This window comes from Rattus norvegicus, chromosome 3 (assembly GCF_036323735.1).
Source record: "Rattus norvegicus strain BN/NHsdMcwi chromosome 3, GRCr8, whole genome shotgun sequence".
Classification (NCBI taxonomy): domain Eukaryota; kingdom Metazoa; phylum Chordata; class Mammalia; order Rodentia; family Muridae; genus Rattus; species Rattus norvegicus.
Window position 1 is genome coordinate 136,164,057 of NC_086021.1, and position 24,323 is coordinate 136,188,379.

The 24,323-nt window shown below is 45.9% G+C and overlaps 1 long non-coding RNA gene across 1 annotated transcript in view; it reads right to left on the reverse strand.

Annotated features, from left to right (window-relative positions):
- Positions 1–2,679: 2,679 nt before the first annotated feature.
- Positions 2,680–24,323, reverse strand: part of LOC102550367 (uncharacterized) — an 81,629-nt gene continuing 59,985 nt past the window's right edge. Inside the window, exons 3-5 of the long non-coding RNA NR_110721.2 lie at positions 8,572–8,793; positions 5,740–8,315; positions 2,680–3,808 (exon numbers count right to left, since the gene is read on the reverse strand). This is a non-coding gene — a long non-coding RNA (uncharacterized LOC102550367). The remainder of the gene's footprint in view (positions 3,809–5,739; positions 8,316–8,571; positions 8,794–24,323) is intronic.

Genomic DNA, 24,323 nt, shown 5'->3' on the forward strand with positions numbered 1-24,323 from the left:
GGCAGGGAACACTGAGGCCAGAGCTGGCTCCGAGTGTCATCATCATGGGGCTCTGATGTCAGGACAGCAGAAAGCAGCGTTGTCCTGGCGAGGAGGTTGGAAGGCCAGTGAATTCCTCCCTTAAACCATCAGCTAAGGCTAAGATGTTTTTCCTTTCGGTGCTATTCAAAGGAGAGCCCTTGGTTCTTGTAGCGTCTTTTGCTGGGAGGACAAGAAGGTCCTAAGCACTTGAGGGCCGCCCTCGGAGTCCAATGTGGAGAGGGAAGCTACCCGGAGGCACATATACCTGTAGATATGGTGACTCTGCATCTCTATTCACACCATTGTGCATGTGCATGTGTGTGCACATGCTCTCGGTGGAAATCAAAGCGTAATAAAAACAAGGAAAGGACACTGGACTTTGTAGCCAGAAACCCAAGATCTCCAGCCTATTGTGTCCCTGAGAGGCTGTGGAACCTGGGTGGGTTGAAAAACAGAAGAGCTATTTTCTTCTTTACATGAAGGGTTTTCTCGAGTAATTTTAAAAGCACGGTTTATTAACCAGGACAACAGCAGTATGGATGGCCAAAAACATCTATTGAGCATTAAGAAGCTGTCAATCTCTGCCACTTGCTTTATTTGCATATCCACTAACATAATTATATGGAGTAATTATGTAACATAATTATATGGGCTATCAGCATCTGCATACGATAAGATTGTTTATGGAAAAATCCCTTAAATCTATAGCCTAAATCTATAGTTATATAGAAAAACCCCCAAAGTTCTAATGAAACCAAAAAGGTGGTAAGATATAAAATTTTGCTAAATTTTGGATTTGGATCTTGGATAAGAGTTAACGGTTGGATTCTGTCTTGTAGCGACTGAGACATAGTGGAACATGAAGGGGTGGCCTCAAGCATCATTGCAGATGTGTCCTCAAACGGCACGACGGGATTCCAACCTTCTCCTTTCTCTCTTTCCTTTACCCATAGTCTTGTCACTGTGATGGGCAGTCTCCCTAAAAGCAAGGAGACCTCAAACTGTCAGCCATGCTTCCTCTTTGTAAATGATGATCTCAGGTACCTGTTAGAGTAACAGAAATCTGATTAACATAAATTCCCATGTGAATAAAGTAACTAGAAAGTTTAACTAAAAAGATCATACTATTTAAAATAGCACTAAAAAAAGTCAGTTCTCTGAAAATAAATCTAGCAGGTGTTCAAGATCTCTAGAAGGAACGGGGGTCAAGGAGAGGGGCTCAATAATTGAGATTGCCCTTACCTTTGACAGAGGGCAGGGGCTTGGTTTCCAGTCAAGAATATGTAACTCCAGTTCCGGGGGATTTGATGCCCTCTTCTGGCATCTGTTGGTACTGCACACACGTTACATAAACGTACATGTAATCACTCATACACATAAATTTTTAAATATAAATCTTCAAAAGGAACAGCATAAAATTCTATTCAGACATGTTAAAGATGGCCTTAGTAAGTGAGGGTGTGAAGACTATAACCCTGAATGATCTGATCATTGTGATTTTTTTCTATAAAACCCTTACCTTTTTTTCAGTCCGGAGGCCGCTTACCTGCTATAAAAGGGTTTTGCCAGTGACCTACACATTCCAGCTCCGCTATTTAAGTTTTCTACACAGACTTTTATTTTTAAAGATTTATTTCATGTGTATGAGTGCGCAGTTGCTGTCTTCAGACACACCAGAAGAGGGCATCGGATCCCATGACAGATGGTTGTGAGCCACCATGTAGTTGCTGGGAATTGAACTCAGGACCTCTGGAAGAGCAGTCAGTGCTCTTAACCGCTGAGCCATCTCTCCAGCCTCCCAGTCCCATTTTAAAAATAGAATATGGGGCTGGAGAGATGGCTCAGTGGTTAAGGGCACCGACTGCTCTTCCCGAGGTCCTGAGTTCAAATCCCAGCAACCACATGGTGGCTCACAACCATCTGTAATGAGATCTGATGCCCTCTTCTGGTGTGTCTGAAGACAGCTACAGTGTACTCATATATATAATAAATAAATAAAATATTTAAAAAAAAATAGAATATGAAATGAATAATTTGAAATCTGTTCGAAAGAGTTGAAGGACCAAAGTAGCCAACATGAAGAATAATTGAGCAGCAATTCCTTGGCGTAGCTGGACATTCTGTGGTGATGGATCTGGCAGTCTGCTATACAGACAGAAGAAAACTACCATAGCATATGATGAGGCCTCAGAGAAAGACCCATGCATAAAAGGGGGCTAGCGTAAGGGAGAACTCAGGTTAGTGATGAAGAGAACAGAGCTGGGGAAAGTAGCTATTCCTGTGAGAAAAGAAAAAGAGGGAGCTTGGGAATCTCCCTCACATTGTACTAGGCAAATAAACCCAGATAAAAGAAAAGATTAAAGTTTTTCCAGCACTGAGATGTCATAATAAATAATATCTTTTATACACAGGATGCATGAGTATTTTCTTAACTGAGCACATAAATTACTGATGATAAAATCATACAATTAGCAATATCGAAATCAAGAACTTTGGTTCACCAAGAGATGTGTCTAACAAATGAAAGATATCTAGGCAGAGCTGTGCACCTCTGTAACCCCAGCATTCAAGTCTCTGAGGCAGGGGGCTTTGTGAGTTGAAGTCCGCCTTGGCAACATTAGAAAATCCTGACTCAAGAAAACAACACAACAATCCTTCTTTTAAGGATTTATATTATTATATTATATTATATTATATTATATTATATTATATTATATTATATGTGTATGGTGTTCTGCCTGCACGTACAATGTACTGTGTATATGCGGTGTCCACAGAGGCCAGGAGAAGGTGTTAGATGGCCCGGAACTGGTGTCACAGAGGGTTATGAGCTGCCACGTGAGCGTTGAGAATCAAACCAAGTCCTCTGCAAGATCGAGTGCTCTTAAGCGATGCACCATCTCTCCAGGCCCACCGCACAAAAATTTTAAGTGAAAAGACAAGGTGGAAATTGAAACAAGACATTCATAACGTCAACCACAGAGGCCTTCTACCAAGACCGTACAGAACTGCTCAAATCGATTTTAACAAAGTCAACAGCCCAGCATAACAGTGGGTGAAAACCGTCAACAGGTATTTCCCAGAAGAGGAAACGTGGCGGTTGAATAGATTCATGAAGTGTAAGTCAGCGCCATGATGACACATGGTTCAGTTTGGTGACCGAAGTCAGAATCCCCAGGACCCACATCAAGAACCCGAGTGTGGGAGCACAAACCTATAATGCCATCACCAGATAGGTGGAGACAGGAGGGTCCCCTGAGCTTGCTGGTCAGTCAGCCAGTCTACTGAGTCCGTGAGCCCCAAAGCTCAGCGAAGGGTTCTGACTCAAAAACTAACGCGTGAGAACATGGAAGTGCATCCACGCTCTGCGGGGTCTTGAGAAAGGAGACAGCACACTTTCTGGTTAGAAGGCCGTTGTAAGAATCCTGCTTGGGGTTGGGGATTTAGCTCAGTGGTAGAGCGCTTGCCTAGCAAGTGCAAGGCCCTGGGTTCGGTCCCCAGCTCTGGAAAAAAAAAAAGAATCCGGCTGGCACATTGCATTTGTCCTTGTATAGGTGTGGAGTTTCTCCCGTGTATAGGCTTGGAAGGAGCTCACACGTTGGAGCACTCAGGAGCAACCACAGTGCACACGACGTCGTGGATGGCTCTTGCAGGGTAACATTAAGTAACAAAAGGAGGTCCCCAAAAGTTGCACATCGCATGTCATTTCTACAAAGCATAAAAATCCAAGTACTTTCTGGTGATACATACATCAATATATAAGTATTAGGAGCAGCGATCTGAAGACCTGAGGGATAGAGAAAAGGGACTAATGAGATCTGGGAGACTAGACAGTGCAACATAGGGGGCTCACGGGTATTCACTACACTACCAGAAATAACTAATTCTATCACTAAGTAAATGGCAAAAGGACTAGTTATCTCATAGACTGATGGTGGAGAGTTTAATAATCAAGGGTTGAGATTAATGTGATTCTTAGATTCTGTGAACTGGGGATGGGACGGGAAAGCTTTCCTCCTTTGTCCTCTGGGGTAAACACCCCTTGTCATCTGCATGCTTCAGGAAGGGAAGTAGGGCCCAGTCTGGTTAAGTTACTTGCCTCAGGGCACCCACTAGTCATAGGAGAGGCAGACGTAGAGCAGAAGCCTTGGTCACAGCCACAGACCAGCTGGCAGGCCTTGAAGCCATGTGTGTAGAGCGACTTCACCTCGAAGCAGACCCCATGGCGTCTGTCCATAATGAGAAATCTATTTTGGAACTAGGTCATTTAGACCCACATTAACTCCAGCCTGTTTATTTCCTGTTGTAATCCAGAGGGTCCTAAAACCCTGGTGGGGTGATGTCTCCTCCGCCCCAGCACATATGCACAGCCCAAAGTCTTTTCTGACCCCCTCCCAAAATCATTTTCATATTCTTTTTGAGTAGTTTCGTTTTCTAGATGGGTTAGTTCAGATCTCATTCACAGGGAGCATATGAAAGAAATCGGCTCAGCATTGACTAAGCAGATGAGTAAGATTTGATTTTAATAGCACCGTGTAGGAGGCTTCTTCATAAATGAATGTAGAAGGGGAGGAGGACGTGCTGTGGGCTGCCCACTGACAAAAGCTAAACTTGTCACAGCCGGCTAATCTCGAACCATTCTTCCGTTTCCAGACTGGAGCTGTGTTTTGTAATATCCTCAACAATAAATGAATGAATGAATGAGTGAATGAATGAGTGAATGAATGAATGAATGAGTGAATGAATGAATGAGTGAATGAGTGAGTGAATGAATGAGTGAATGAATGAGTGAGTGAATGAATGAGTGAATGAATGAGTGAGTGAATGAATGAGTGAGTGAATGAGTGAATGAATGAGTGAATGAATGAGTGAATGAATGAAGCCAATGACTAACAGTCTGAGTCCTGGGAAGTGGATTTTTAGAGCCCTCTGGCCAACCAGTTTAGCCAATCAGTATACTTCTGGTTCGGTGGGAAACATACTCTCCAAAACAAGGTAGAGAGTGACTGAGGCAGTCACCTAATGTCAGCCTCTGACCCCTCATGCTCACACATGTCACAAACATACACTACTTTTTTTTAAATGGCTAAGGACCCAGAAGTAGGAATTTGCATACTAGATAGCCTGCCAGTTCCATTCTGTGTGGAAGCATTTCTGTGGCAGAAGTGCCCATCTCAGAACTGAGGCGCTGCAAGGTTAAAGATGAGGCACAGTTCCCTGCATTGCTCTAGGAGGTTCAAGTCCACAGGCAGAACAGCCCTCAGAGAAGGGCTTGTATCCCCCAGGGTGGAGAAGTGTTAACTTGGTTTTCTCTGTCCTCCGCTTGCACACTCAATCTCCAACATGTCACAGGGGCAGCATAAGGTCTAGAGGACAGCTGCCAGCAGAGCTGTGAGGAAATATCAGGTGTGACAACCTGGGGTATCCCAAGGGAGAGAGCGACTGTGCTAGACTTGAGTCAATTCCCTTCCCCACTCCTACATAGGCGGGATTGTGTACTAGGAAGCTCTGGGACATCCTCCTTAGTCCACTTCCTACAGTATGGCACTCATGAGCCTCTGGTATGATGGGAAAGAGTCTAGATTCCACTAGTCCTTTCCTGAGTTACGCCCCTCCCACCACTGCCATTCTCAATCTCTCTCAGTAGAAGACTGGCCTCCCTAGCCAAGCTACATTGTAATATAATAACCTTAATACCCACTTTGTCTTTGGACTTACCAGGAACAAGGACAGGAAGATTCCAAAGTGCCCTCTGCCTCAACCTCCACAGATGGCCACTTCTCAGCCAGAGGACCCCTACAAGGGGCAATTTGAGTTCCATAGGTTAAAACTAACCTCCTCTTTGGGATTTCTTAGAGCAGTGTGGGAAGCCACATCCCACCCCCTCTCCACCTTTCTCCTTCAGCCTTGGTTGTTCTCTGGGCTGCCCATTCAACAGGTGCACTTGTGGATAGGACAAGGAAAAGGGGGGCTCGGATAGACCCAGCAACGCTCTGTTCGGGGAGCTTACACGGTACACTGCAAATTAAAGAAGGCTGGGGCTGTGTGGACCTTTGGGGCTATTTTATTTTTAATTTAATATTTTAGTTTTCATCTCGGCAGGTTCTTTCCTTGTGCCTTTGCATCTTCTTGGCTAACCTCCATGCTGAAGCTTGCATTTCTGGGTGCTGTCTTTGTCTTGCTGTGGAATATACCATTCTGTCTTGATGACTAGAACACAGAAGAGGTTAAGATGGCCTTCCCATACCCACAGCCTAGGAACCCGGGAACATAAACACTGTATCCCAGCAGCTGGATGCAGCCAGCAACATTTGCTCAATTGCTCACTCCGTGGCATGGGAAGTGATTCATGGTTTTGCCTCATCCTCTTGCAGGGCTTTGAAATTATGTAATTTTTGTTGTTTTGCAACTAAGAAAATGCTGCATGGTTTTAAAAGTTTCAAATCCCAATTTTTCAAAGCCCTGTAAAACCCACAGTACTCCCCTCTCTGTCGTTGCAAAGATCTCAACACCGGGGAGCAAGGGTCCCTCTGTGGTCCTGCTGGCCAATCCTTAAAGGCTTCCGCAGTGACCAGACTCCATGTGTCTGTAAACTGAGTGTACTTGGCCATCCATACTGGGTCCACCCCACCTCCATTCGTCCTGTTCTTGCCAACATACCAGACGCATTGCTCATTGTAGATCCTTTATGCAGCAGCCAAATCTAAGTGTGACCACCACATTTAGTGCAGAGATCTCCTTCCTCACCTTGGGCAGCAATGTAGTGCCCAAGATGGTGCCAGCAACCTTCTGGGACCTCATCTTCTACAAGCACGGCAGGAGTTCAGGCAAGGGTTCTGCCTGGATTACCAGTGCCCTGCACCTCATCATGGCTCTCCCATGACATATTCCAGTCCTGGTGGGTTTTTTTTTCTTTCTCTAAAATGTGCTGTGACCCATGTTTAAACCTGTGTCATTTGCCAACCTCCATGAACCATGAGAAACTCTTGAGTCCAAAGGCACCTGGCATTTAGGAGGTAGCTCTCTATGCCCAACCAAGCCAGGCCGCCAGGTGCAGAGCCCAGCATGCTGCTATGGTGCCATGTCTCGCGTGAGACACAGGTACAAGTTCCAGGTACCTGCTGTCTCCTCCTGCCTATACCTGTCTGTAACTCTAGGTAGACAGCTGGAAAACTGACAGAGGGGTTTAGAGTGCAGGAGCTTGGGGTCAAGTGGAGGTGGTGATGCTTCAGGGGAGGCGGGGTAAGTGACGGGGGCAAGAGAGCATAAGTGGGAGGGGAGAGGAGGGAGGCAGGAGTGCAGGGCAGAGGGCAAGGCTGAGTCTGAAGAGGTCTCTGAAGAAAGCACAGAGAGCTCCAGCTAGCAGGTGTCCAGGAAATAGCTGACAGGGAGAGACCAGGAGGGCAAGGTCACTCTACAGTTGAGGGGATTTATGTGACTCTGGCGAGCCCTTGGCTAGGTCTGAGTCTGGGCGATGCAATCTATCATGACCATCCAAGTCTGGAGATGGGGCAGGAAAGGCAAAGCCCCAGGCCAGTGCTCTTCCCTTTCATGCAGGCCACTGGTGCTTTAACCCCATGTCATCATCTCAATGGTCGTCACCAAGGTGTTAGGATCATCTGAGTGGGAGAGTGTGATATACAGACATACACTGACCCCTGCCTGCCTCTCCTCCCCTCACCTACCTCCCCCAAAACTAGCAGACACTCCTGTCATCCATACAATCACGTTTACACCTCTGAAAATATCTTTCAGCACCAATGACTGAGTGAAAAGAAACATTGTAACTGGGGCCTGCTGTGGCTCCAGTGAAATGTCCCCTACTGACTCCTATGCTTAAATGCCGGCTTCCTGGCGGGTGGTGCCGCCTTATGGGTGGTTTATGATAGGAATGTGAGGTAGTTGGTGGAGTGGGGGTATATTTAGGTTATGCGTGTACATGTGTGGTGTGTGTTGGGCTTTTTTTAAAGTTTTGTTTATTTATTCTATATACGTACACTGTAGCTGTCTTCACACCAGAAGAGGACATCAGGTCTCATTACAGGTGGTTGTGAGCCACCATGTAGTTGCTGGGATTTGAACTCGGGACCTCTGGGAAAGCAGTCAGTGCTGAGACATCTCTCCAGCCCTGTGTTGGGCTTTATTCTATGATCCTACTGTGTTTCAGCTCATGGGAATCTCATTGAAACCTATTCAGTAGACAGCTTCATAGATAGCTCCTGGGGGCTGGGGATTTAGCTCAGTGGTAGAGCGCTTACCTAAGAAGCGCAAGGCCCTGGGTTCGGTCCCCAGCTCTGGAAAAAAAAAAAAACATAGATAGCTCCTTCTTCATACTTTGGAGAAAATAAGAATTACTATTATTCCCATTTTTCGGATGAGGCACAGATTTATGAAGCCAGGTTAAAGCATATATGTGTACATTTATAATACATATTTAATATATATATACATACATGTTTATAGTAACACACATGTATGTATACATATGTGTGTATTAAGGGATGTACTAGGTCGGCTTGTGTGAAGATAGCAACAGCAGCAGAATCGTACCTGAAGGGATTCGTACACAGCAGTCATTCTGTTTTCAGTCAGGCTGGTTGCTTATCATGGTCCTATAATGGCCGTCTCCCACCGGAGAGGTATCTCTCTGTCCACAAGGCTGTGTGCCTCAGCAGCGCTGACCTGGCCCTGATAACCTGGGATTCCTGGACCATCGTCATCAGCAGAAGCCTGGGAATGCTGGTTCTACTGTGAGCAAAGGAATCAGCATCACTGCAGCAAGAAGAAAGGCCAAGTGAGGAAGGGCAGGGCAGTTGGAGAGGGTCCTCCCCAAGTCACTCACACAATGGCGACACTTCTTCAGGTCAGGCAGTTCAGGGGATTCTAGTTGATGGGGAGTTGACACTAAAACCAACTGTAATAGTTAGCTTATTCTCCAACACGAAGAATCCCTTGCTACTACTGTGTCACAGAGGCATCAGGACTCCATGGGTCCTGCATGTGGAAGGACTTGGGGGACTTCAGGGTTATGCATACCACAGTTGCTGTCCCTCCTACAATTTTCTCTCCATGTGGACTGCACCCTCAAACTGTAAGCCAAAACAAAACCCCTTTCTTTCAGTTACTACTGATAGCTCTTCTGTTAATAATGAGAAACTGGTACATCTGTATCCCTAGAGGAGTATATAACTTTTGACCATGGCTATGGCTTCAACCGACTTTACAACAGTCTGCAAGCCATAGACCAGATTGGCAAGCCACTAGTGACAGTTTCAGGCCCTCTGTACCTGGGTGTCTGCTGAAGAGGGAGAGGATGTGGCTTTCACCCAGGAGATGCCACACCCAGTGCTGAAGTCACATGGTACTGTGTGGCTCAGAGTTCCAAGGCTCCCGACAGGAAGTCAGCCTGAGAGAGTCTGGGAAAACATGTGTGCTGTTGATCCCGTGTGTACTTCAGAGAGGGAAGGGCGCTGGCCGAGCAGAAGCCCTGTGGGAACTTCAGAGATGTTCCAACAGCAGGCCACAGAAGAATCAGAGTGTGGGAATGTGCTAAAAGGACCACAGCCAAGGGCATGACAGAGGGGGTTGGGGAGAAATAGAACATACTGAAAAGACCTAGAAAAAGGCAGCAACTAAAACTCCCCACAGCCCTCCAAAGTCCACCCTAGATTCCCAGACTTCAACGAAGGCCTTACTTATAATTCCTAAAGGATAAAAATACCAGTTTGGGCAGGAAGGTGTGGAAAGAGAGAGATGAGGAAAGGAGGCCAGCTTTGGACTCTCACTTTCCATCCTCATGAATCTGAATGTTCTTGAACACACGCACATGCACACATGCACACACACACACACACACACACACACACACACACACACACACACATGCACACACACACATTACCTTTGTGGATCAGGAGCTCTGAGCACTTGAGCATGTGGCCCAAGGCCCCCTCAAACTGCTTGTCTTTTGGGTGGATATTTTTCTTCCTCCTGGCAAGCTCAGCTCATAAACTATGAGATCTCAGGCACTAACAGTAAGGAGAGGACTGACAGCAAGACTTCTAGAAGCTTCCAGGGCTGAGAAGAGGCAGGGCAGACAAACCAGCGGGTCTCCATCGCACAGACTCCTGGGAGACCCTGACATGGTGGGAGAGAATTCTAAGAATCTGCAGGTCTCAGACTTCCACGACCAGCAGAGAGATGTTGGTAGAGCTGGGACAAGCCAGTGCATCGCCCTGAGATGCAGGTGGGTTGCCAAGCAAAACACAGGCTGCTGAGTTACATTTGAATTTCAGAAAGTGCATGGTGCTGAATGAGGACCAAAACTGCATAGTTAATAACCAAAAAATTAATGCGAAGCTAGTTAGCACTGTAATCTGGGCAAGCAGATTTAAGAAATCTTTTCACACACTTGTCCACCCTGTGCCCTGACCCTTACAGAGGGAGGGTTGGGGTGCATGTCCATCTGTGGCTCACGGTAGCCTACTTAGTCTTAGCATTTGGAGTAGCTAGGAGTCTCTACAGTGACCATCGAGACGAACGCCGCCAATAGGTTCTCCCCTTGGGCTAATGGCATCTCCAGCCTTGGCCTTTGACAGTGTTTAAACTACCAGGTATGACTTTTGTGAAGCAGGCATCTGTCACCCTCAGAAACAGTCTCGTTACTATTGTACCAGTAGACATGTATTGCCTTGTAGATCAATACAATAGCAGTCAGAGTCCACGCAATAGAACATTGATCCCCCTCGACCCCAAGAAGCCTGTCCAGAACTGCAAAAGTAATCAGGAGGAAACCTTTCCGAGTCAATTCAGTATCAATTTCTTTGTGTCCTATAGTCAAAATAAGTATTATGTTCGGTGATAGGGTCTTGGTATTTAGTTATAGTGGGCAACCAAGAGCTGCCTGTATTATTTTGGAGACCTATATCTGAGCCTCTCTGATCAATCACTCATAGGGAAGTGGTAACTTGTGCCTGTGCCCAGATTTCCATGTGAGAACCTGTGTCTTTCTGGAATAGAATTGCTCATTTACGTTTGACACCTCTGCTCAAACTCCATTTTAAGGAAATGTATTTTTAATTCGTTTACAAACTATTGGGTCTCCTAACACCTTTTCATATACCCTTAGTTAGGATTAACCCACCCTCTATCCTCCTTTCCCTAACCTCCAATCCCAACCCTAACAAGTTTACTGACCTTTTCAAAGACCTAGCTTTTGTTTTATGGATTTGTCCCTATTTCTCCCCCTCCCCCGGTTTCTATTTCCCATTTTCTACCCTTTTTTCCTTCTTTCAGCTCACTGAGAATCTTTGCATTATTTTTATGTGGAGTCTCGGAACAGAGATTATTTATTTAAAGTCTCCCCTCTCTTCAAACGCACATATTCCGTGCTGTAAATTTCCCTCTCTGAGTTCCATGAGTCCACCCTCACCCCACCCCCCCATTCTGATATCTGCGTCTTTTCACTTCCATTTAAAAGTAGTTTTTCTTTTTCAATTTCTCTTGACACTGCCTCTTTGACCAGTGAACTGCCAAGTCTTTGGGGGGTTTGCTGTTCAATCACCTGTTACTGATTTCCACCTTATTTATTGGGGTCCAAGAACACACCTGCATGCTTTCAATCTTTTTCCGATTTGTTGACATTTCTTTTGTGAGTCAGAGCGTGCCCTATCTCGATGGCTGTCTCAGGAATCCCCAGGGAAAGATGTGTATTCTGCTGTCACTGAATGGATGTGCCAGGGGAAAAGGGGATTCCTGCCCTGCGTCTGCCTCAGAGTGGCTTTCCATTTAAAAATCAGCGAGTCTTCGTTTTTGAATTATCTGTTCAGTGTTTTTGAGCCACGGTTGATCACAAGGAGCTGAAACCATGACTAAAGCAGGGCCTTTGTGGAGACTTTCCATACAGCCTCCCACCCAAAGCTTCCTATATTAACGTCTTGTATTAACGCAGCCCACTGTCTTGGTTAACAGTGTGTTCTTGCTCACAAGGTCAACGTTTTATTTAGCTTTCCTGAGGGTTGCTTTGGGATCCCACTCAGCTCAGCACATTTCATCTAGTCATTACCCTCCTTGGGCCTCTCGTGGTTGTGAGATTGTCTCAAACCTTCCTTGATTTCTTTAGACTTGACTGGTTTTGAGTCAGCCTTGTCAGGATGCCTCTTTATTAAGATGCGTCTGAGTCTTTTACCGTGATCTAATTGAGGTGGCTAGTATTGGAATGAACACCAATAAACCAGGTTGGTCAGATCCTGTCCCGGATATGCAATGCGGTCATGATCAATCAGTTGGTCTTGACCTTAGTAACCGGGCCATGGCAGTCTCGGCCAGCTTTCTCTCCCATCTCACTTTGCTTTTTACACTACTTGGGAGAAGTTATCAGGTTCAGTGCGACCTTGTCTCAAAAAAAATAAAGTGGGGAGAGGCAAAAGAAGACACTCGAAGCTCTGGTCTGTATAACCACAGCGCTGACCCACCCTCCACCCCTCCCCCCTAGCTGGTCCCCACAGCATTTGCAGAGTGTTTGTCTTGGGTCAGTACCATCCCTTGGGGTTATTGCCTTTGTGCAAACAGCATGTGGTTCCTGGCCTGAAGAACTTTCTGCAGTGTAGTTTCTAGCAATGCCAGTGTCAATGGGATGAATGCAATGTCCTCCGAAGTGACTGCTGCTCCTGGACTTGGCTCGGGCCTATTTTGCTTCTTTTATTTGAAACAAGAGAGCTCTATTTATGTGAGGACTGTTTCAGCTCTCCTTTCAGATCTTTAATGCTTTTTTTTTTTTTTTTGAGGTTTTTTCGGATATCCCTGACAGAATCACCTGAAGGAAATCAACTTTCCCACAGTATTTGCTCTTAATATTTTTTTAACCTCATGTATTTATTGGCTTGGTGTCCAGCATCTCTGCTCCTGGTTAAATTTCTCGCTCTGTCAAGCCAGGACCCTTGACCATTTTTCCTTTGGCTGTGAGCCCGTAACAATGCCCAAAGAAATAAGCACTGTGTAAACACTGTTGAAATGAATCATGTCGAATCCAGATGAGTTGGTTTCAAGGGGAATTCAAGTTACTAAAAGGTGGGACTTCGGGCTTCAGGAGCTGTTAGCAGAAAAACACAGCTGTCGGGTTACAGGCTTGGCAAACATGACTCTGGGTTGCTGTGTAACCCAAACAGCCTACTAGTACTGGGCTCAACAGCACAAGTACTTCCCAGTGGCATGGATCTCAGGTGACTTACAAGAGTATAAGAGCGATCCCAGGATGAGCAGGTGCCTGCCAGGGGCTGTTAAAGGGTTGAGAACAATCTGTTCTCGCCTTCTGTGAAAATATAGGATTTGAACTGGAGGTTGCCAAGAGGAACAAACCCGAGAGACCTGGGAACACAGTACAGGGCTACTGCACGAGAGACCAAACTATACAGGGGTGTTGGGGGGGCTCCAGCTGTGGGTCAACATCCAGCTGGCCTGCCTTGATGGAGGGCGTGAACTAGTGCCAGAGTTCAGTATAAGGGTCAAAGAAAGAGAACCCACAGCAAAAACACAGCAGAGAGGAAAATGGTGTAGAGATCCAAGGTGACTTTGGTTTCGGCTGGCATCCCTGGTAAGGGGTTGGCGGTGGTAGTGGCATAACCACTGTGAAGAGGGGTGGATGACATTTTCTGAACGCTTGTTTTTGCCCGTTTTCATGGTAAATACTCATACCTGCTAGATAGCTTTCTTTCTTTCTCTCTCTGCCTCTCTCTGCCTCTCTCTGCTTCTCTTCTGCCTCTCTCTGTCTCTCTGTCTCTCTGTCTCTCTTCTGCCTCTCTCTGCCTCTCCCTGCCTCTCCCTGCCTCTCCCTGCCTCTCTCTGCCTCTCCCTGCCTCTCCCTGCCTCTCCCTGCCTCTCCCTGCCTCTCTCTGCCTCTCCCTGCCTCTCCCTGCCTCTCTCTGCCTCTCTCTGCCTCTCTCCCTCTCCCTTTCCCTCTCTCTCCACAGTGTAAGGAAGGACTTGGTGATTTGTCACCTGGCTCATCGGCTTTTTGTAGAATAAAGACTTCAGCAGGGTAGTTGACATTCCCAAAGTGATACAGCTGCATGTGGTGGGGGTGGGGTGGGGTAGCATTCCGGAGTGGACATGTCGAGCAATGGACCATGCAGCAAACAGGCAGATCTAACAGGATTCCCTTGGGCATCCCACGTCAGCTCCTTTCTTGGTTGCCAGCCTCAGCCTGCCCTGCCCTTGCCCTTGCCATGTCTGGGATTGTTTTGAATTAGGACAGCCCAGGTGAAAAAAGGCAGCTGCAGAACACAGCAGGAAGGGGCAGCAGCCTACGCCCTGTGCACCTGCAACAGGACATTGGGGAGTTTAACGAATTTTAATAGAAAAGTATTGTTTTGTGAGCTTGCTTTGGTTTTATTTTTATTATTTTTTACTTTTATGCTTTGGGGTTTTGTTTGTTTGGGGGGGGTTTGTTTGTTTTGTTTTGCTTTTGTTTTGTCTTTTTCAAGACAGAGTCTCACTATGTATTTTTGGCTGTCCTGGAACTTACTATGTGAGCCAGGCTAGCCTTGAACTCACAGAGATCAATCTGTCTCTGTCTCCCAAGTGCTGGGATTAAAGGTGTGCACCACTATTCCTGGCTTGGTTTCATATATTTAAAAAAAATTTTTGAGTCGGGTATAGTGACACATGCCTTTAATAACAGTACTTGGGAGGTCGAGGCAGGTGGATCTCTGTGAGCTCTGGACCATCCTGGTATAAGTAAGGAGTTTTAGGACAGCCAGGGCTACAAAGGAGGCCTTGTGTCAAAAGTAAGTAAGTAAATAACTGTAGACATAAATATTTTACAACCCACTTTTAATAAACATTCAACTCTCCTCCTGCCCACCACCTAGCAGAGGTAGTATAAGAGAAAAGTTATTAGGATATGGGGGAAGTGGATCTGTTTAGCAATAGTTCTTTGGAGGCAAGCTCAATCGATCCTCTTTCCCAGCAGGTCAGTCCCATAGCAAACACTACATATGAATCAGCAGCTAGGGTCCAGTCCTCTAGGCAGGCAGACATCACTCATGACCCAACAGCTGTAGTTCAGTCCTGAGGAAACTGCAAGGCTCTCCAACCACCTGAGGCTAGGCCACTGTGGAAGTGGCAGGAGCTGTAGGAACCTCTCGAGAAGTTGTTTGGTAAGTTTCTCTCAGTGGTGGCGTTACCACAAGCAGAGCTCAACACGGTGTAAGGTGAACCAATACATGTGTGTGTCTTTAACAAAGAATATCGAGGAGGAGCGAACCAAGCCAATGCTCCCACTCCCACTGTCTGTGAGGTCATTCTTACATTCCTTCATCATGAGTCCTTTCACCTGTGTCTGCTTCAGGAAAACATTCTTTCATGTGTCTGCTTCAGCAAGATATCCTTTCACCCTGTGTGCCCAGCAAAGCATCATTTGACATAACTGACTTTCCAAAGAAACCAGAAGTTTCCACTTCAAATAAATAAACAAACCAACAAAATTTTAAAATTGAACTTTTAAAATGTAGCAATCCTATGAGACCATTTTACTGTTTGTTTCATATCTTCTGATCTGAAATGAACATCGAATACAGTCTGTGTGGGGCTGGAAAAATGGCTCAGTGACTAAACGTGCTTGTTGTGCTTCCAGAAACCTGAGGTCAGATCCTAGCATTCACACTGGGCAGCTCAGAGAGTTAACCTATATCTCTAGCTCTAGTAGACCAATGCCCTCCTTGTCTGGCCTTTGTGGACAGTTGAACATATATGCACGCACACACGCGCACACACACACACACACACACACACACACACATTTTACACTGGGTAGATTTTAAGACAAGCCTTCACTATTTAAAGCACATGGCCAGTCCATTAGACAGACCTGCACTGTGAACCCCAAGGTGAAGGTTAAGCTTCACTTTCCCTGTCAATTTGCCTGGATTTAGAATCGACATGAAAGCACAGCTCTGGGTGTGTCTATGAGAGTATTTACAGAATAGTCTAACTGAATGGGAAAACCCAGCCTGAATGTGGGTGGGTTCATCCCCATCCCATAAGCTGAGCTTCTAGACTAAATATCAATGAGGGAGTGAGCCGAGTACCAGCAGTCACCTCTCTCCTGCTGACTGTGGATAACAATGTAACCAGCCACCTCATGGTCCTGCCTCCTTGCCTTCTCAGCCACGTTACAGTGTGTCCCTTAACCCATAACAGCAGATCAAATCCTTTCTCCCTTAAGTTGCTTCTTTTCAAGAAGTTGGCTGCAGCAACAAGGAAAGGAAATAGTGATCCCGGGACATAGAGGAGAGTTGGGGAAGCCATAAGAGAATCTGTAAAGGTAAATTGCAGAGACAAAAGGTACAGGTCTCCAACATCCAGGAACAGATTTCTGAGTTATCTCCCTTGTAAAGTCTGGAGCATGCCCGCATCCCAAATTAGTCTACAGCAGACAAAAGGAGGAAATCAAGGATGGGATGCTCAAAAGCAAGAAGACCAAGTTCAGAAGAAAACAGAGAGAAACTCAGCTGTGCAATCGGGATTGATGGCAGTATCGTTAGCAATGACACAAACTTCCAAGGAACATTACGCTCTCTGCTTTTCTAGACTTGGAGGTGGTCTTACAAAAAAACCAAAAGACAGACCAGGAAGTGTATATGGTTTATTCTCCCTGCCATGACAGTCATTGCACAGAAAGGAGTGATGACATTCTACCACCAGAATCTTAAGAGACAGAAAAGCAGCCCATTAGAGCCCAAGCAAGCCAAAGGAAGGGGAATAGAGATGTGTGTTTGAGATAGGGAGAAACTGGACCAAACCAATAGTGGTCCATTACACACCATATCAATGGCCTAGTTTTCAAGTTAAGTGCAAATGGTTCATTAATAAAAAGTGCCAAACTTGGTGACACAGTCCTGTTACTGGGATAAAATATGACGACCAAGGGCTACTTATGGGAAGAAGATTTTACTGTGGGCTCGTGTTTCCAGAAGCTAAGAGTCCACAATGGTAGAGAAGGCGGAACAATGGGCAGCCCAAGCAGGAAGGGTGAGCACATCTTAGGACAGGAAGCATGAAGCAGAGAGAGCAAACTAGAGGTAGGGTGAGGCTACACATTCTTAAAGGCTCCCCCTAGTGACACACTTCCTCCAGCAAGGCCACACCTCCTAGGTCTTCCTCACTGAGCACTGCCCCACGGTGTCTCTGTTCTCACGCCTGCTGTGGGACAGTGACATGACCTCTGCACTGGGAGTTGGGAAAACCATTCTGGTCCAAATGTTCTTCATTTTATTTAAGGATTTGCTATGCCAGATGTGCAAGGCAGAAGCCAGAATAGCTACAGAGAGACTTTGGGCCAATCACTTACCATATCTGAGGTTCTGTTTCCTGATTTCTAAAGTTGAGACAAAAAAATGAGATGCCAAAAACGAAAAGTTTGCTGTGAATTAGGGCATCCCATGTGACTGGATTCCGTGTGACTGGATTCTGAGATCCTACTATGAAGACCACACATGTGGCAGGCCCTAAAACCATGTGGCTGCCAGCTAAATGTTTTGAGATGGGAAGACATACTCAAAACTGTGCTGAGAGGGACACATCTTTGAAGCTGGTGTCAGTGACACCCAGGACAGAGCTCAGAGCCTTGGGCTTGGAATAGTCAAAGGAAAAGGTGGTTTGCCTTTAAGCCGCCATCTACCCACGCTAGAAGAAAACTACATAAATTCCCCATGTGGATAATACCATGTGTCAAGTCATAGAAAAGAGGTGGATCCAAGCCCCATTTAACCAGCGCTGTAATGATCCAACACTTGATAAATGTTTGACGGTCCCTGTGTGCACTTTCTGTTATGTGGAACCCATATTATTCATTCCTGTAGTGTCACTAAATGCCACAGGTTTAAAATAATGACCCGAGTTAGGACAAAAGAGAGAAAAAATTCCAAAACATACCAAACTCCAAGGGGAGGAAGGAATTATCAGATTGTTCAAAGTAAAAGGAACTAGAAATTTCAATATGAGACATAATTAAGACTAGGGCATTTTTAATTATGTGATTTTTAATTATTTTTCAACATTTGGAAGCTGTCAAAGGTGGAAAATGCAACTATATAAAAAAAACAAAAAATGAACCAAAACTAAAACGAACAAATAGACAAGAAACCAGTAGTAACCAGGCTGGAAAGATGGCTCAGGGGTTCACAATACACATTCCTCTTATGTGTATTTAATTACATATCAGTCATATAATTGCAGCCCTGAGTTTGGTTCCCAGCACTCACAATGTGGTGGCTCACAACCACTTGAAACTCTAACTCCATGGGTGCCCTCTTCTGGCCCTATAAGTATCTACACTCATATATACATACCCAAACCCAGACACATACATATATACACAATTTAAAATAAAATAATTTTCTTGTAAAAAATAATAAAACAACTCCATGGCAAAAAAAAAAAAATACCATTGGCAAATGGCCAAGATAAATACTGAGCTAAAGTAAAAGATGACAGCTCATGGCACAGACCCAGATCAATAAAGAAGTCCTGAGGATGAGTAAGAGCAAACCCAAGAGTCGTCTGTACAAAGGATGAGCACGGACTGCACAGCACGGCAAGTACAATGGTCCTAAAAGCAACCAGGGTAAAGATGGACGCTGTGTGAGCTCGCTGCCTTCGGTTCATCCGAGCTGCACTGTTGCCAGCTCACAAGGAGCGACCATTAGCTTTTCACAGCTGGTTGTACAAGTCGAATGTTAGAGTCAGTCATTACTAAATGTTAATTATGTAGACATTAATGACATAAAGCCTACTGACAAACTGACACGACTCTCAGATCCATCATTATCATCCCGTTACTCTTGTGCTGCTCCTGATGTGTTAGGTGACATCAGACAATGATGTTCGTCTCAACTCCACATTTGGGGGTAGGCATGGGCATATTTGAAGTCAAAATTGGGTTGGGAAGATACAATGTACTTACACCATGAAAATCAACAGATACAATATATCAGGGCTGTTTTGAGAAGTGGTTGCTTGACACTTACCAGATCATCCCTGCAGAAATCCCACTGTCACTAAGATGTACTGTTGGGAAAGCTGGAAGAGACAGGTCTTCTGGTCTCACACTCACGAGACTGCCCAGCAATCAGTAGAACTCCGAGGAGTGTAATTTGGTAATGCGTGCTAGAATTCTAAAGGCACTTGCCCGCTTGTCCAGCAGTTTCTCTCTAGAGACTCTGTCTACTCGTGTCTGCCTGTGTGGGAGATAAGGCCCCATCTGAGGCCATCCTGCCAGGTTCACAACAGCAGGGTGCATTAGCCAGGAGTTGTCACAAAGGGCCACGCAGCCAGCTATGTAGAAGTGTGGGGGTGCTTTCAGTGTAGATAGGGGAACCTGTCAGAGGCAGGGAATATGTGATAAAAGCAAAGCACAGATGGTTCGCTTCTTCTTGTCTGTAAGTGGGGACGCGGAATGTATTTCTACATGCTTGTGTTTGCGTGTTTGCATAGAAGACTGCCAAGGGTGGGCTGGTATGATGAAAGCCAGCTACTTGATTCCATGGGTGACTTGGGGACGGTGTACTACATAATGCTCTTGAAAGTGTTATCCCACGAGGGGCTGCACCAGGGACGGGAGGAAGAACAGGATGAAGGACACTTGGCCTGGAAAACCAGGGCTACCAAGAAGGTTTGCGGGCTGCATGGTGCTGGATGTTGTCTGTGGGGGGAAGCTGTAGTCTACATAGTCAGGCCTAGCAGAACCTCTCACCAAGGGTGTACAGGCACACAAACACAGAGACGAGGAAAGAGGCTAGTCACAGCTTCTCTCTCTCTCCCTCTCTCTCTCTAGTGTTGTTTCTACTGCCACTGGTATAACAGTAAAAACACAAGAAAAATGATTCTTTCCAACAAAATTCCCACCTTCTAAGGTATTAGATACGTTCTCAGAACTATCATTATAAAATGTTAGTTTTATTAATAATGAAGATATACCTATTAGCTCCTGACAAGATGCTAATTTCATGCCCAAGTCAATTAAAGGATAGAGTCTATACTCAGTAATATTAACTTTTATACATGAAATATGATTCTAGAGGAGATAGGATTAGATTACATTTCAAACCTCTCATGTAAAACAATGGAAAGTTTGACAGGGACACTTAAAACCATACACTACTTAAAGTTATAGGTCCATAAGATGACAAATTGGTAAAAGGAGACTTAAATTCTAACTTAGGGTTCTTCCAAGTTGTACCCAGGACTCAACGAACAGGGTGGGCGCACTTGAGCTGAGCTGGGTGGAGTCAGGAGGATGGCCAGAGCACAGATGAGGAGAGTGCTTGGACTGAGTCCTGTTTACGAATAAAATGTTTACTGCATCCATCAAATGGGTTAGTCAGAAGATTCCTTACTCAGTTCTCCTGCTATCCTACAGCCATTTGTTTCTTGAAATATTTTCTTTAATTGAAAACAGATTCTTTTCTCATACAATATATCCTGATTATAGTTTCTCGCTCTTCTTCCCCTCCTCTCCCCTCTAGATCCACTCCTTTTCTGTCTCTCACTAGAAATGAGTAGGCTGCTAAGAGGTAACGAGCAAACATGACAAAATAAAATACAATTAAGATGAAGCAAAAGGACCCTACTAACATCAACCCAAATGGCGACTCACAAGGGGGAACGAGTCCTAGGAGCAGGCAAAAGAGTCAGAGACCCGCTCGTTCTCACAGTCAGGATTTCCATAAAAACACTGAGCGAATGGCTACAACACATACGACCTGGTGCTGCCCAGAGCAGGCCCTGTGCTTGCTGCTTCAGTCTCTGTGAACTCATGCGAGCTTGGCTCAGCTGCCTCAGAGGGCCTTGTCCTGGTGCCCTCCATGCTCCCTGGCTCTTATGTTCTGACTGTTCCTCAGCAGGGTTCCCCGAGATTCGAGGGGAGGGATTTAGATCCTCTGCACAGAATGTCTGGCTGTGGGTCTCTGCATCTGCTCCCATCTGCTGCTGGAAGGAGCCTCTCTGACGATGACTGAAGAAGACACCGGTCTGTGAGGATAGCAGAATATCCTTAGGAGGCATTTTACTGTTACTGTTTCTTTTTAGACCAGTCATGTTTGGTTTCCCCCTAGCTTTCTGGGATATCTCGTCTCTGGTTCTTAGTTACCTAAGCAGTCAGTGCTGGGTGTGGGTTCCTTCTCTGGGGTGGGCCTGAGTCAAACCAGACAATGGTTGGCTGTGCCTACACGTTCCGTGCCACCAGCGCTCTGCCCTATTTCGCAGGCAGGGCAGGCTGTAGGTCAAAGGTTTTGTGGCTAAGTTGGTGTTTCTCTTTTGGTAGCTTGCAGAGTGCCTTCCCTCACCAAAGACTATTGATCAGGTCTAACCCCTTACGGTCAATTATTTCCAGAACCATTGTCACAGATACATTTAAAGATGTGCTTGCCAATAGTCCTTTTTCCTTCCTTCCTTCCTTCCTTCCTTCCTTCCTTCCTTTTCTTTCTCTTTTTTTCTTCTGTTCTCTTTCTTTCTTTCTCTCTCTTTCTTTCTCTCTCTCTCTCTCTCTCTCTCTCTCTCTCTCTCTCTCTTAGATTTATTTATTTTATGTGAGTACACTGTAGCTGTCCTCAGACACACCAGAAGAGGACATCAGATCCCATTACAGATGGTTGAGAGCCACCATGTGGGTGCTGGGAATTGAACTCAGGACCTCTGGAAGAGTAGTCAGTGCCCTTGACCAGCCTGTCTCTAATATTTCTTTATCCAATTAAACTGACAAATGAAAAGGGTATATACGTTGTTGGGTTTTTTTTTTTTTTTTAAAGCTGATGAGATGGTGAGATAACATGTCACTGCAGCTAAACTGAGTTTACTCTGACTAAAACCAGAACCGGAGAGGTATAGTCCTCTGTGAGCGACCACTGGTTTATGCTATGGGGAGGTCACACCAGTTAAATTGGGGAGAGAAGGGCACAGACCTTCCATATGGGCTTGTAAGTTGTGACTCTCCTTCATCCAGAGCAGAAATTGAACAAATTAGAAGTGACAGGCAAGTCAGACACCAGGAGACAATGAAAAAGGCACTGTTCAACCAGAGCTATAGAGTAAGCTGAGGCAGGAGGATAGGGTCTCCGCCTACCTGGGTTGCAGGGTGAATTCAAGGCTGGCTGATACAGGTTATCAAGCCTGTGTCAAAATAAATAGTGAAAAACAAAAACGAAACAAACTGGTGTATATCTAGCAAGTTATGTGGAGCCTAAGGTTCAAACCTCAGTATATTTTTTTAAGACTGTGTTTTGGAGGGAGCAGTTTCAGGTTCATACTCTACCTACCCCCAAGCCTAATCAGGCACAGCCTTTCCTAACACTGACATATTCATGAGGATGGCGCAAGGGTTAGAAGCCACCAACCAATGCAGATGCACGAGTATCTCCCAAGTCCACAGCATACACTGGGCTTCACCCTCCGTATACATTCTGTGGTGCAGACAAACCGTAATGATGTCTGTCCATCACGATTGTGTCACGCAGGGATCCTCACTGACTCCAAGCATCCTCTGTGCGGAGCAAAAGCCCTACTGAAACCCTTGGCTGGACAGTGTTTCTGAGCCCAGCCTCTGCCTTCTCCAGGGACCTATGCCACATCTGTCTCCTCACCCTCTATCTGCATCTGCCTGCATCTCCACCACATACCAACCTGCCCCCAGGGTCATCAGGGGTGCTGCCAAATCTGCCTAGATGGTCTCCTCCCTCTGCCTCTCACAGGCCGGCTGCTGTCATGTCTCAAATGCCAGGCACCCCATCTAGTAGGGGGACTCCTTGTTCTCACCTCTCATAGCTCCCTCTGTCCATCTCTCCTCAAGCAGGGGGTCTACTGTGTGGTACTCCTGACTCTGGACACTCTGCCTCAAACAGAGGGTGAATTGGATGAGCTTTTGTTGGACATAGACGTTTCTAGACCTTTCTCTCTATCATGTTCTACATCTGGAAGCTTCAGGATTCTCAAGCCCAGGTACCTGTGAGAAGTTACTGGAAGGAAAAGCAAGCATGAGGGGTGAGTGTGTGTGTGTGTGTGTGTGTGTGTGTGTTCATGTGTGTGTTTACATGTGTGTGAGTGCGCACATATGAATGTGTGAGTGTACATATATGTGAGTGTGTATGTGTGAGTGCATGTGAGTGAGTGAGTGTGCCCATGTGTGACTGTGCGTGAGTGTGTGTGCGCATGTGTGTATTTGTGTGTGAGTGTGTGTGTGAGAGTGTGTGGGTATGTATAAATGTGAGTGTGCATGCATGAGAAGGGGTGAGAACGAGCCACACATTTGCTGCTTCCAAGAACCAAGTAGGCAGTGGTCCATCTTGGGTCTAATCGCCGTCCCTTCCTCCTGCTCAGCACCCTGGTCCACAGCACACAGGTCTCCACAGTGAGCAGACGCTGGCCGTGAAAGCGAGTCTCCCTCTCTTCCTGGCCGTCTCAGATAAAGACAGAAAGCCTTCAGGATTGGCCAGTGCCCAGGGAAGACAGAAGTCCATCAGAGTGGTAGTCACATCTCACAGTGCCTTCTCCTGAAGGGAGTCCACCCCACTGGTCCCCTACCCCGCCTGGCCCAGCAGTAAAAGTAGTCCCTGCCTAGACACAAATAAATATGCACGGAGTCCTGGGACAACTGTGAACTCTGAAGCCCCGCAGCCCCGAGCTCAAGTCCAGCATCCATTTCTCACAGGCACGCTTTATGATTCCCCACCAGAAGCCAGGTTTCCACCCCTTCAACTCCTCCAAGGAAGAACACCATGCCCAGATCATAACTGCATGGAGCACGTGCCTGGTCTCTTGTATAAAACAAGTCCGAGTACCTAAGGTATGCATCTTATCAAAGACTGTGTGCTGGCTGATCTTAAAATATCGCCCCCCAAGTACACATGGAGTACGCCAAGAAACCATCAACGGTAAATTACGTCCTGCTCCATGGGCCAGGACGTGGGCACTGTCCTCGTGCAAGCCGTTCACATAAAATCCAAGATGTCTCACACTTTATCTTGAAACTTGGTAAAATTTATTGATCTTTACAGCCATGAAAGGCAAGAGGAAATATATTTCAAGTTCAAGTCTTTTATTACTGACCTACTGACCATGTGAAATGGCTCAGATTTCTCCTCTCCTCCAGCTGCCAGCATTTATGGCAGCTTTTAAATGTGTCGCTTTACCCAGATCTTTGTACGGTTCAGGGGACACTGGGAGTGTGCTGAGTGGCTCAGGCTTTGGGATCAGAAAAAAACCTTTCAGCTTAAGTACTTTTGCAGCTCATGGGACAGAGGAAGTGAAGTCCA